This window comes from Saccostrea cucullata, unplaced genomic scaffold, assembly GCF_032062105.1.
Source record: "Saccostrea cucullata isolate Sc308-1 unplaced genomic scaffold, CSIRO_AGI_Scuc_v1 ctg279, whole genome shotgun sequence".
NCBI classification, from domain to species: domain Eukaryota; kingdom Metazoa; phylum Mollusca; class Bivalvia; order Ostreida; family Ostreidae; genus Saccostrea; species Saccostrea cuccullata.
Genome location: NW_026933486.1, coordinates 174988 through 189250, shown reverse-complemented (window position 1 = coordinate 189250; position 14263 = coordinate 174988). Strand labels below are relative to the sequence as shown.

The 14263-nt window shown below is 34.0% G+C and overlaps 1 protein-coding gene across 3 annotated transcripts in view; it reads right to left on the bottom strand.

The window, feature by feature from the left end:
- LOC134238456 (peptide methionine sulfoxide reductase MsrB-like) overlaps nucleotides 1–14263 on the bottom strand; it is a 110161-nt gene that overhangs the window by 21719 nt on the left and 74179 nt on the right. Inside the window, exons 1-2 of one of the 3 annotated variants that reach the window (XM_062720582.1) lie at nucleotides 2672–2686; nucleotides 1847–1888 (exon numbers count right to left, since the gene is read on the bottom strand). The gene's annotated coding sequence lies outside the window, so the exon portion shown is untranslated. Of the gene's footprint in view, nucleotides 1–1846; nucleotides 1889–2671; nucleotides 2687–14263 lie in introns of those variants that run through there. The other 2 variants (XM_062720583.1, XM_062720587.1) reach the window with 2 other exon arrangements.

The window sequence follows — 14263 nt, the reverse complement described above, 5'->3', positions numbered from 1 at the left end:
TGATGTTGTCACGATGATCGATTTATAATCGATGATCGGTCGGAAAGGCTGTCGATTTTAAACAATCGATTGGAGATTTTAACAATCGATTAATGGTTTATTTCAGCACATATCTTTTTTACAGTTTTCTCACTTTTATTTCAAGAACAGGCTCTTGTTATCAAAATATATATCTTTCAAGAGTTGTCCTTTACTATTTTAGAATACACTGTACTTAAAATCTGTTTAAAATAAATCAAAAGATAATGAAATTTGTATTTCTAAACTGAAGAAACTAAACTACTTGTTTAAATAAAATATACATGTATTAATTTTCAGTATTTGGGGGAATTCACCTGTCATTTCATACGGAATCACAAGGAATTTGCAATATTAAATGTCTTATAACAGTTTAAAAAATTAATTCCATATACATTTTAGATGATCATGTAAATTAAAACCTGATCTGTCAATGCTTACTTTTCCCAGGCCCCAGGCCAAGTAATTCCTAATCATGCAAAAATCTGTATTACTGAAATAGTTAATCAAACTGCATATATACTGTTTTTAGAATTTCGATCTGTACAATGCACCTTTACTTAGATTATTTAACAATAAAATTCTAATTTTTATAAAATCTAATGCCTATTTTATACAAAGGGTTACCGATTCGATTATTGGCCGATGATCACTCAGTTAGGGTCAACCGATGTTACCGATTAATCGATTCCAGGGGCGGATCCAGCAATTTTTGAAAGGGAGGGTTCCAGGGTTGTGTCCCTCTAAACCCCCCCCCCCCCTTACACACTCTCAGACAAAGATTCACACACACATGTATGGAAAAATATAAGATTGTGGAAAATAATTATGTCTTTGTTCTACGTCCTTTTTTTCTTTGAAAAGGTACCCCCAGTCCGTATAAAAAAAATCAACACATTTAAAAAACTACTGAAGCCTTATAACTGAATGGATTTGCAGCATTTCCGAAGAGTAGAATGAATTTTCTTAAAGAATTTGAAAATCCTTTTTTTGGGTTGGGTATAAAACATTGAATTAAATTTTAGTTCCTTCATAAGATTTAGTTTAAAAAAATGGCACCTTCTTGTAGCCAACACAGCCAAATTAAGATCGCGGGAATCTAATTTTAAATTTAACCTCGCATGTTACATTTCATATATAAGATATATAAAAATAAGTAGAATATTTTCTACCATTCACTCATAAAAAGTAATGGTGAAGGTGAATGGAAAAACCTAAATGTGTGAGAATCTATCTATTCCATGCATATTTAAGTTAGACGTACAAATACTTGTTCTCGGGAAACGTTTTATCCCCCTTCTTTCTCTCTATTTCTCCACTTGGCAAAAAATAAAGGGGGGGTTCCAACCCCCGGAACCCCCCCTCTGGATCCGCCAATGGATTCTGAGTTTCAACCGATTTGACAACACTATATAAAACTTACGAGAATCAGTCATTATACTAAGGGATGTAAATGGCTCCAAACATGTGAAATGCAGCCGACTTAATGTACACAGTGTATTATGATAGACAGGAAAGGGAAGATCAGACCTGTTAGTCAGTATCTCTTGTAGGGAGGATTTTCAGGAAATGTTCATCATCGCGTGTCAGCCATCACCCTTCGATGTAATTATAAAAATTACACTAATAACAAATTCTGTTAAATTTTGATTTTTGTTTGATGTTTTACATCTAGAAGCAGGGACGTAACTATCACTAGGTCAGAGTACTGAGGAAATTCGAGTTAAACAATCTTCAACGTTTTAACATTTACAGAATAAAATATTTTGCACTATTTGTATTTGCATATAAAACTGATTCTTAATTTGAAAATAAAAAGAGTCCATACCTAGAATTGCCGGCGAAACTTTTCTTTTTACTTCCACGGGCACTGGAAGTTAATGTAAATATATAGTATATGTATGTATATAAAAAAGAAGGGTAGGACACTCTTTTTGAGGCAAATTCGGGTTTGACGTATTGTGAGCCTTTCTCAGAGGATTTGACGCGATTAATCGTTCACATATAACTTACTATCAATATATGTACCGTTTCGTTCCGCTCCAATGCCGTCCCTTCGAAGAAAAAGATGTTTTTATACCTCCAAGTGCCTAAGAATTTCGCTAGACTGTCTTACTTCCGGTTTATCCAAACTGAATAAAAAAACAAGTTCTGATTGGTCAATGTCATACACATACACAACGTAACTTTTTCTTAATATTCATTATTACTCGTAGAAATTTATTTTGAAAAGGCTAAAATATATAAACTGCAACTAACTGTTTAACAAACGTTGAACATACCATGAAAAACAAATTGTTCTCGCTTCACGTCTATCCAGCTGTCTAAATTTTATTTTGTTATTGACCAATCAGAACTTAGCTTTTTATTCAGTTTGGATAAACCGGAAATAAGACAGTCTAGCGAAATTCTTAGGCACTTGGAGTTATAAAAACATCTTTTTCCTCGAAGGGACGGCATTGGAGCGGAACGAAACGGTATATATATTGATAGTAAGTTATATGTGAACGATTAATCGCGTCAAGTCTTCTGAGAAAGGCCCACAATACGTCAAACCCGAATTTGCCTCAAAAAGAGTGTCCTACCCTTCTTTTTTATATACATACATATACTATATATTTACATTAACTTCCAGTGCCCGTGTTTACTTCACTCTCACAGTCTCCGGAAGTTCAATAGAAATTATAAGTTCCAAAATGATAAACGAAACTTAGCGATATCCGAATGCACTGTTCTATTAGATACTTTGCTCCTACTATGCATTTACACTGTATAAACACTAAACAGCAATAAAAATGAAGATGTACAGACAATTAAAATTCTTTTATTTACAAAAAAGTTTAAACCTTGAAAAAGTTTAAGAATCTGTTAAGCGGAATTCACCGGTTTATTGATATTTGATTAGGCTTAATTCTTAGATCTTCCAATTGAATTAAGGACATATACATGTCATGTACGCAAGGTGCTTACCTACCGGTCATTTTTCATGATATTCTTAATTTAAGATTATAGTGTCATCAGAATGTGATGTTCATAGACACACACAAAAAAAAAAAAAAAAAAAAAAATCAGCATGCATCAGGGTTTTTTGAGAGATATCAGAACTTTGATGAAAATTCCGACTTGGATGATTTGAACAAGAAAATATAAATAAAAAAAATACTAAACGTATATTCTAGATGTTTCTTTTATCCTTAATTGCTTTAAAAGTGTACAACACCATATATACAGGCATTAAAAACAGCACACAATTCTTACAAGTATTGGAACTCTTCAACTCTGTGGAAAAAGACAAAAAAAAGTTAAAAATACGAGGCGTATGTCCTTAAACTGTTAAGGTTTCGAACAGTATTCAAGATTCAAAGTCGATAAAACAATACAAAAAAATAGGAGCAGATCAAACACGCCAGCCTCCAAAACATCAGGGGTGGGATCAGGTGCCATGGAGGAGTGAACATCCCTTGCCGACACATCGCTGTGTGCTCCATGTCATGATTGGGAAATAACGGAAAAATCCATCGTCAATTCAGTGTATAAATAATGGAATATCAATAAGTATAAAAATTTGACTCAGTGATCAATTGTATTTGCTGACAAGGTCATTGTACCGACCACAGAACTTAAGAAATGGTGACTTTAAACGACACTGCTGAAATTCTTTTTTCATCAACTTGTTTGTCAATAATTTACCTCGTTTTAGAAATTGTTCGTACGTAGAGCATGCTCTTGTGTATCGAATCAACTGAGATATATAAACTCTGTATGCAGGTGATGAAGGTATATTGCTGCATAAGTAAGGGAAGTTGACGATAGAAAAGTTAAAGTAATTACGTTTATCATAGAACTTGGTTGTTAAATTATCATTAACGTCGTTTTCAAATAAAATATCCAAATATGAAACAGATGTGTCAGACTCTGTGGTATCTTTTATCTCAAGCTCATCAGAATATATATAGTATCGACATAAGAAACGGAAATTACCATTGTTGATTGACAATACGTCGTCGATATATCTAAATATTTAGTTGAAGGCCATTTTTAGTTTGCCAATACCGTCCCAGGTGTAGGGAGCCCAGACTCCATATTCAAGAGGGGAGGGACCTGACTAAGCTCAGATAGCATAACGCCCTTTGTTTCTGATGGACACTCAGTCTGACGTAAATTGCAATGTCTGCAATGCAAGTTACGTCTCAAAATGGCGACGGTGGAATTGACAGTCTTTGCATTGGTGTAAATGTGGTTGTTCCACATCACACCTTGATAACATTGACCATGGATCACTTATGGTTCATAGACCACCTACCCTTTCTTGGTACATGTGATTTTCGAAGATCTGACCTTTTCCAAGATGGAATTCCATCATCCACATTTTTCCTCATCTTTGATGCTCGTCTATGTCTTTCTTGTGCTATATGACATTATCCTCATTTTGAAGTCTCTATACAGAGCTAGCTCAGTCATCCGCAAACTGTCCGACAGTTGAATGCTTGGACACATACTCCAACAAATCAGAAATAAATAGAAAAAATAGGAGTGGTTAAAGGATTGCGCTACAGTTGTACCTGGTGTGGTTCCCTCTTATTGAACATACTGAGTCCGTCCACTTAGAAGTTATATACAAATTGCAAATGACAGCCTTTAAGCCCAATTTTGCCCTATTAATAGCAGACCTATATCTGCAGTCATATGAAACAGAATTTATCAATACACTTTCACATTAAAAGAAATATCTCTCTGTGGTCTTTAATTCAACATTAAGATATATCAAAGACGTAAATATGAAATATAAGGAGACAACTGTCTTTCCTGATATACTTTATTTTATCAAATAAAATATACAACATGACTATAGTTATCGTGTCGTGTTTTTGTACGATTTGAATAGTTGGGGAACTTGGCTCGCTGGCAGTGTAGAGGACCCTTAATGACGTAATGTCCAGTCCAAATAGGTTTGGGACAATTACTCTGAAATTAGACACAGGGAAGTGCTAAGTAAAATATACTGCTTTATTCAGGTCTCCGATAAGAATGCACAATATATATAGTCACCAGGTACAATAAAAATTATATTTCTATCTGCATAACGCATTACAAAGGTTGGTGCCCTAACTTACTTAACTCTGGTGACTAATAGAGTGATCAAACAATATGAAAATACTCACTCTGTATAAAAAAATCGAAACAAAGTCATTTAACTAAATAAGTAGTGAAGGTAAACATTGGCTAAGGAAATTCGAACTGACAAAATGTAAACAAGTTTAAGCTAACATTATCAAAATAAATAACTTTAACCCAAAATAAGAAGAATTATAAAAACCATTATTTTATCAAAAACATCCTACTACTTGATCAATCAAAGAAATACTTAAAAGAACTTACAATATAAAATTCACTCGCCGCATGGTTTGTTTGTTCAACATTGTGAAAAGTGAAAACCCGTTTAATAAATAGTAAAACCCAAAACCTAAACTGAACAAATTATTTCCGAACTTTGCTGGTTTGAACCAAAATAATAACAATAAGCCATGAATATTGACTGAGAACTAGTTTTATAAAAAGTTTAAACAATAAACCTTAAAACTGAATAACTAGTTTTTGTTTGTAATTAATTATTTAAAACAGAATTTTATTTTGAATGAAAGCTCAAATTTCTCAAAAACAAAATCAAATACTTTAACTAACTTTAAAAAACATAATAATAATTTGCAGTTACTTTTAAAAGAAAAGAAAAAAAAATATATAAACCATTTTACCTGAAATTAGACACAGGGAAGTGCTAAGTAAAATATACTGCTTTATTCAGGTCTCCGATAAGAATGACCAAAAAAAGGGTACGCAATCTAAATCGGAGACCCGGGCTTCCCTGGTCAATTTCGGCCAATCAAAATTTAGTTTCTTTGTTCTCGAATAGTTTTGTTAATTGAAATCGCTATTAAGTAGATCACGTGACCGTGATCTCCGGACACTGACCATTATCAATTAATTGACTCTAACACAGGTAATCCCCTAACAAAGAAAAATCTACTGACACCTGAGTATATCTTGACTTTGACACTAGGTAAAAAAAGATGAAAGGAAACCCTAAAGGACAATTGCAAACAACTTAACACCTAACTGCAAATTCACTCTAACCTCTGAATAACAAATTACATCATTATACATTTTTGTGCCATTGTTACCAAACATTTCTAACTGATGAAGTTTTGATAAGTAAATTGAACAGATTGAATTATTTGTCTTGAATAACACATTTTTTTTTTTTGGCAAACTGAATTGACATTAATTTATGTACGTAAGTGTAAAAATTATTTTATATAAATCTTTCATACTTAATCTCATATAACCCGGAAAATACATGAAATACTGCTGTACTATATACAAGAAAAAATAATAATAAAAAAATATTACTTAAACAAGAAAATCTACAATACTACTTCATTATTCTACACTATGTTAATACCTAATAAGGACACATATACCGGTACACATACATAGTCATTAATCATAACTGTCTTTCCTGATATACTTTATTTTATCAAATAAAATATACAACATGACTATCTTCCCCCTTATTTGATAAAATAAAGTATATCAGGAAAGACACAACGAACAGTATTCGAGTTCAAAATTCCATTAAACAATACAAATCAGGAGCAGAGTAAACGTGGACCTCTAAACATCAGAGGTATGATTAGGTGCCATGGAGAGGTAAGCTTCCCCTGCCGACCGGTCACCCCCGTCGTGTGCTCCCTGTAATGATTGGGAAATAACGGAACGATCCGTCGACAATACAGTAGGTACATAATGGTCAATAATTACCGTATAACACAAGTCAGCATTTGACTTAAGGGGGATGTACGAGCCATATTGGATCTAGTCTGGTGTAAATTAAGAAATACCAAGAATGCGCTTAATACTCTACAAAACTAGCCCAAAGTTACTCAAAATGCTAATGCACTAATTACCTACTGTTAGAGACCAAAATTAGTAAATAATTAAGTTTATTTTGTTTTAATTAGGAGGAAATTAATCATGTTAAAACTGCGATATTCATTAAATCTCCTAACCCACTCCTGAATGATTTTATTCCTTTTCAAATGTTGCTCCGCGGTAATGAAAATTGTAAATGTTTACTAGTATTTGACACAATATACGAGGGTTAATCAAAAAGTAAACGATATCTTAGGTATTTGATAGTTATATTATTGTTGAAATATTCAAGTATCTTTTAAAGTGTAAATTTTAGGTCTTTGATTATCATAGCATATTGCTTTTCAAATCACATCCCTTTTCAAACTTGCTTTCACCGGGCAACATAACAAGTATCATATTTAACCATCTGCCTTCCTTCACTAAAACGATCTATCCAATCATTGATTGAAATTATAGGAAGTCATTTGTCTTAATAAACTGTGAACAAATTCTTATACGCTACTTCAAAGGCATTTCTTAGATATACCATAAATATTATAGTCGTTTGTTGAACGAGTTCCACAACCATTTTTCGTCACAAGTACCTGCATAATGACGTAATTTTCACATTGTGACGTCACAAACAAGGAGCAAAACTTTATTCAGCATATGCTATTTATAGAACTTGTGTTTGGCTATGTGTGCATCAAATTTGTTTCTAATCTGAATTCTGGTCTTGTAGATATAGAGATAGTTCGCGAACTTTTTGATCACCCCTCGTACAGTAGGTATACTAAAACAAGGTCATTTATATCGATTTTATGTGTCTTTGTGTTTCACTAGTGATAATTAAAATTTTGATAGATAATATAAGTTGTCTGTGGCAAACTTACAAACTCTTAATTTTTAACTTTGATGGTGCTCATTTTTCCTTACCTGGAATCAAAGAGTTTAAGATTTTTTTTTAATATCAATACGTACACTATTTAACAACTGTTCGATAATAATATGGCATCTATCTCGCCTATATGCGAATAAGATGCTTTTATCTTGGCAGCGCAATTTTTTTGGCGCAGTTACCTCTCCTTATTTTGGCACGAGTTATCAAACCTTCAGTTATATATAAAGAAAGCACTCATGCGGCAAACTCTCTCTTTGCCGGCTACACGCTAGTTGCAAGGTTGGTGTTATTCAAATTTTAGAAAACGACTAAGTATAGAGATTTAAAATCCCTCCCTCCCCTTAATCCCCCAAATATACATTGTTGAATAGATACTGCTGGTGTTTCTGTTATTTCTTTTCAGTGGAAAATACAAGGCAAGAGGTCATCTTTACCTAAATATCCGGCACGGCTGTCATTTTGAAGATTGTCTGTGAACTTGTGAACTGAGCGGCATACATCAATTTAACTATCATATAATATTTGTTCATTATTGGACCGCTGCACCACCCAGGGTCAAAGTTGAATACCATGTAAATATTGTGACAGTGTAAACAAAACTATGTTTATTTGCTTCCTTGACTTCTGCACCTCCCAGAGTCATGGATGTGTGAATATTATTCTTGCATTGCAAGTTTTTATTATGTGACCTTGACCTCTGCATCTCCCAGGGTCAAGGTCACCTGATATGTTGTATGTTGATGTTGTACTGAAATGTTGTTGTTGTTGTTGAAATGAAATGTTGTTGTTGTTGCTGGGCCTACCCGTTGCTTTGGAGGCCCGAAATAATATTTTGTGTAATTCAGCCGTGCCCAATAGCGCCAAATAAATATAAAACCCATAAGAATTTTTGTTTCATTTATTGCGCCTGTCCAAGATAATACTAAATAAATTACTTCAAGCTACACTATAATACATTTCCTCTTTTAAAAGTGTTCATATTATTTGAAATATTTTGCAACTGTAATTCTCTTCTACATTTAAAGATTGTTATGTCCCTCCATATTAAGAAGAGGTCTGGAAAACAAAATTCTGTGCTAAAAATAGACCACGTGCTGCTATCCATGAACTACTTTCATGGTTCTTTACACTCTTTTTGAAGTCAACGGTACCTTGTTTTGAACTTGAAATTATCATCTAAAAGTGCAAAATTTAGACATTTTCTCAACAAATGGTTGTAGACAGAACATTAACGCACAGTTTGCATATTTTTTGGGTTTTTTAACGCTCTGCTGAATTCTGTAGCTGCGCAATTCTAAGGAGCATATCAAATGCATTTTTCTGTAAAAGTATAGATTATTTAAGGAATGAAGCTTATTTCAACTCTTGTTATACGATATAACATAACTTGGGGCAGTTTACGTTTATAAACCGCAAAGCGGTTTATAAAAAAGCGTAAACTGCCCCAAGTTATGTTATATCGTATAACATAAGTTGAAATAAGCTTCATTCCTTATAATTTGATTTCAATGTAGACAATGAGACAATTTTTTCCATTTTGTCCTTCGGAAGAAGGCTTCAAATATCGCATATTTTAAAAGTTAACGTCAAGCAGAGTAATACGTTTTTGACGTAACTCACTGTGACATAGGCAAGTCATATTATACAAAATGGATAAAACCGTTTAACCAATCAAATGACGTGTTACAACTAAAATTAAATTATATATGCACAACATGCATTCAGCTATGCATATTTATTGTATCGTTATCATAACGACTTAAAATTTGATCAAAATATAATGTATTTTAGCCATTTGAAGAAATGTTTACATTTTGTTCTCACTGCACTAAAGGTGGCCGGTTTCGTCAAAGGTCAACATGTCCAAAAATTTATTTTTACAATAACCCCAAAACTATGTGGGGTATAAAGTTAAAACTTTTACAGTTTATAAATATATCGTTGATTAATAGATAGAAAGTATCACTTGATAAAAAATACTTGGAAAAAATATTTATTGAGAAAAATTCTTCTTAAAAATGCATATATTTTCCAAAAATACACCTAATTAATTCCGTGCTCTTAGTGAAAACCATTATTTCAGAAACAAAATATGTTTATCAATAAAGGGCAAGTTGGACTTGGATAACCTCTAGAAAGTTGTTTCCCTGTTTATTTTGTCCAAATGTTAAGACTTGAAAGTACATTGCAAATGGCGTATTTTATAGGGGTCTTGTCTTTATACATGTCATGCTTTCAATAACAGCCTTTCAGAGACCATTCACGTCCAACTTGCCCTTCAATGATAAACATATTTTATTTCTGCAATAATGGTTTTCACAAAAAAGACATAATTAAGCAGGTGCATTTTTCTTTAAATATGCACATTTTCTGATACAATTTTTCTCAAAAAATATCTTTTTAAAAATATTTGTTATCAAGCGATACTTTCTATCTATTAATCAATGATATATTTATAAACTATAAACGTTTTGACTTTATACCACACATAGTTTTGGAGCTATTGTAAAAATAATTTTTTAGTCAAGTTGACCTTTGACGAAACCTTAATGATATATTGCATTTGCTGAGAGGGTTATTGTATCGACCATAGAGCTTACGAAATGATGACTTTCAACGAGACTGATGATATCCTTGTTTCATCAATTTGTTTGTCAATACTTTACCTCGTTTTAGAAATTTTTCTCATGTAGAGCATGCTCTTGCATACCTATAAGATTTTGAACTATTTCCGTTTCATATGAATACAAAAATAGATCTGCTCATAACGGGGCGCAATAGGTACACATGGTGATTTCAATGGATTGTTGAAAACCTGGTCTCCAAAAACCACATAAATATTGTGAATCAGAAACTCAAGCATCATTTTAAATATCAACTTCAGAGTACATGTGTGTACAATCAAAATGTTTCAAATACATTGTAACAATGGCTATGTTCATCCCATCGTTTTTCAAAATATCTCACTGTTGTACTCAAAGAAATATGGAAATACTTACTAGCATTCAATCTCAAGATCCATTGAAGCAATGCAAATTTTGAGCAGAGGAAACATGGACCTAAAATATCAAAGGTGGGATCAGGTTTTATGGAGGAGTAAGCATCCCCTGTCGACCGTCACACCCACGTGTGCTCCTTGATATGATCGGGAAAAATCGTAGATGGTTAAGTATGTGAATAATGAATAATTGAACAATTGGTATAAAATAACGTAAGTCGGCATTTGACTTAATGATAGATGTCTTGCTGACAATAATAATCAAAGGGTGCGACCGTACCCATGGAAATTTCAACAGACTGTCGGAAGAACTGGTCTCCAAAGACCGCATAAATATTGTCAATCAGAAACTCAAGCACCTTTTTAATATCAACTTCAGAGTACTTGTGTACAATAAAAATGGTCTTTGATAAAATATATTTGCAAATGACAAATGACAAGGTAAGTAAATTAATGAGTTTCATTTGTATTGAAAAAAAACCCCAGCTGTCATTGGTATCAAGAAGCCTGGACTTTAATTAACAGTGTTTTAGAGGTCCTTGTATGCTCTGCTCAAAAATTTGTGTTGATTAATGTACTTCTGAGATTAATACTGATCGTTGCCTCCACACATTTTATACAATGTGTGAACTTAATATAAGAAATATTCAGTTTTACAATATAAATATCACAACAAGGAATGGTAATCAATTCAAAGGCGTATTTCTACATTTCCCGAACGTATTGATAGATTTAATCAGTAAATGAGGTGATGTGATCGGGTACTTTGAATTTTTCAGTCAGTCGTAACATGACCTCACAATACTCCGCCAATACACTGGATTCGTTTTGAGCAGTAACACTGTTTCCTGTCATTTTCTGACGAGATAAAAAATAATCCGGAACGTGTCCCTTGCGTTTTGCAAGATGGTGAAGTTTTTCGTAGATTCTTTTTGTCCACTTTAAAGCTTCACACAGGTTGCTCTCTCTTGGTTCAAGTGTGTTTGCATCCGTCACTACTTTATTCCAGCAAGCTGGCTGCAAATCTTCTTTAGAAAGAGTTATCCTATGTTTCAAATCATCCAACACGTGAAGTAAAGCTGTTTTGATCTTATAGCTGGTCAAATAGTGATGGACATTGGTCACAAATAGCGATCCGTCTGCTGTTTGTAAAACCTGGTCACAGATTCCGTGTTCGTTAAACTCTACCCGTTCACAGGCTATCCTTGGACTTTGCAGAAGTATTGTCTTCGCGACTTTCAAACCATCTCTCACTTCCTCTGGCAATTGAAAGATAACTGCATGTTCTAACTGAGAAAATGATATTTGAAATAATTGATTCTCCGTTTCAATTAAATCATTGTCCTCAATATCTGCTGAAGTAAGGTTGGATATTTCCCGTCTGACATCTTTCATTACAAGAAAACATTCTACGGACTGCATCGTTTGTGAATCTATAATGCTAATATTTTTGTTTAAGAACATTGATCGCCAATTAGGTATCTGCAATACTGGTACAATATCAATTTTGACCATTTGCCTCTTTCTAAATGGACCATACCACTTCAGATTTAGTTGTCCTATGTCCCAACATTCACCTTCAGCATTTACCGTTCCATTGTGGGATTCAAAACATGTGTTTTCAAATATTTCCTTCCTTCGAAGCACCTTTTCTAGCAGCTTATGAAAATGGCAACTCAATGCTTCTCTTTTGACGTATCCATTTTCATTCGTAATTGATGGATTTAACGCAATAGGGTCTCCATCTTTAACTTTCAGTTTGACAAATCCTCGGAATTCTTCATTTTCTTCGGGTACAAGAACTTTGCTTAAGGTCTTCAAAATAAACAAAAAGTCAAATTCATCAGGGGCCCCTACTTTTGTCCCTTCAGCGTTACTGCCCCCAAGAATGAAATCACAATGAAATAATTTATTTTCGGTATTCATTGCGGTAACAACTCTTTCCATAACATCCATCAATTCCTCTTGAAGTTTATTGAAATCTTTCATGAAATAGTGTTTTTGTTTTTTGTCATAAAACGGCAGACAGTTTTGAATAATGAACTTTGTATTATGTGGACAAAAACAAAAGCTTTTCAGATAAGACAAGAATTTGTGATTCTTGATAATGTCCGCCTGTTCGTTGAATGAGGTTTCGCTTCCGGTCCACCGACAACACCGAGGGTAGTAATAACCAGTATCAAAGTCGGTGACCCCAGGAACAACTTCCGGCTGGGACCTTTGGTATAATATTCCTAAGTGTTTCTGTATTTCACTTTTACCAGTTATAGCTGCTAGTTCTAATGCGTCAAGTCCATTGTTATCTCTCAGCTTCAGATTAGCACCATGTTGAATAAGATAAGAGACTGCCGTAGAGTTCTGCATGCTTATTGCATGGTGAATTGGCGTAGATCCATGATTGTCGGTAGCGTTTATATCACCATTATGTTGAAGAAGCAAGTCAAGAATTCCCGTCACCAACCCTTTCTCATCGTCTGTTATATTGTGTGTGATTAGATGAACCGCTGTTAGTCCAAATTTATCCCTCACATTTACGTCTATGTCATGTTTGAGAAGTTCTCTTATGATCACGACATTTGAAAATTCTGCTGCAGCATGAAGAATGGTGTGGTCGTTGATATTTTTCTGCTTAAGATCACAACACTTAACTAGAAGTTCACACATTCTCCCATAATCTACCATAAAGCGATGGTCTGTCTCTTTGTAGCGCCTCTGTGCGAAATAATACAGATGGTTCTCTCCTCGATCATTCACAGATTTCCCATCGCATCCATATTCAAGCATTTTGTTTAAGAACATGAAACACCAGTCTGGAATACATCCCGTATGTTCACATTTTTCTGTGCACCAAAAGGATTGCTGGCACCATTTTTGAAGTGGGGTAAGACTTGTCAACTCATGATTTGCATTCATGTCTGCTCCATGCTGATGAAGAATGGATAATTTTGTCAGATAACTCTGTCCGTCCTGGGGATTTGATGCTAGGTATTTCTCCCTATCAAAGTCTTCTTCGAAATCCGTCCATGCCATGTCTATCAATTCATGGAGAACGGATCCTCCACGGATATCCTTTGCGTTAACATCAGCACCCCATTCTACGAGAAATAGCACAGTTTCCACAGACACTTGGCCGTCCATAGCTGTGTGAAGAGCCGTGCCACATTCGTCAATATCTTTAACATGCACAGTGTTTATTGCTGACTTGTTCCGCAACTGATTTTCAAAAACACGTAACACGTCCACTTTACTGTTCAAAGCTGCAAAATGAAGAGCCATATCACCATGTACACTCACCGACAAAGCATTGTACCCATCTTCCAGTTTCAGTTTAATTCCCTCTACGTTGTTATCAAGAATGTATTGAAAGAAATCTTCCATCTCATCTGAGTCTCTCTCAATCTCAAGTAAATTCTCTTCACAATCTTCCTCAGTTT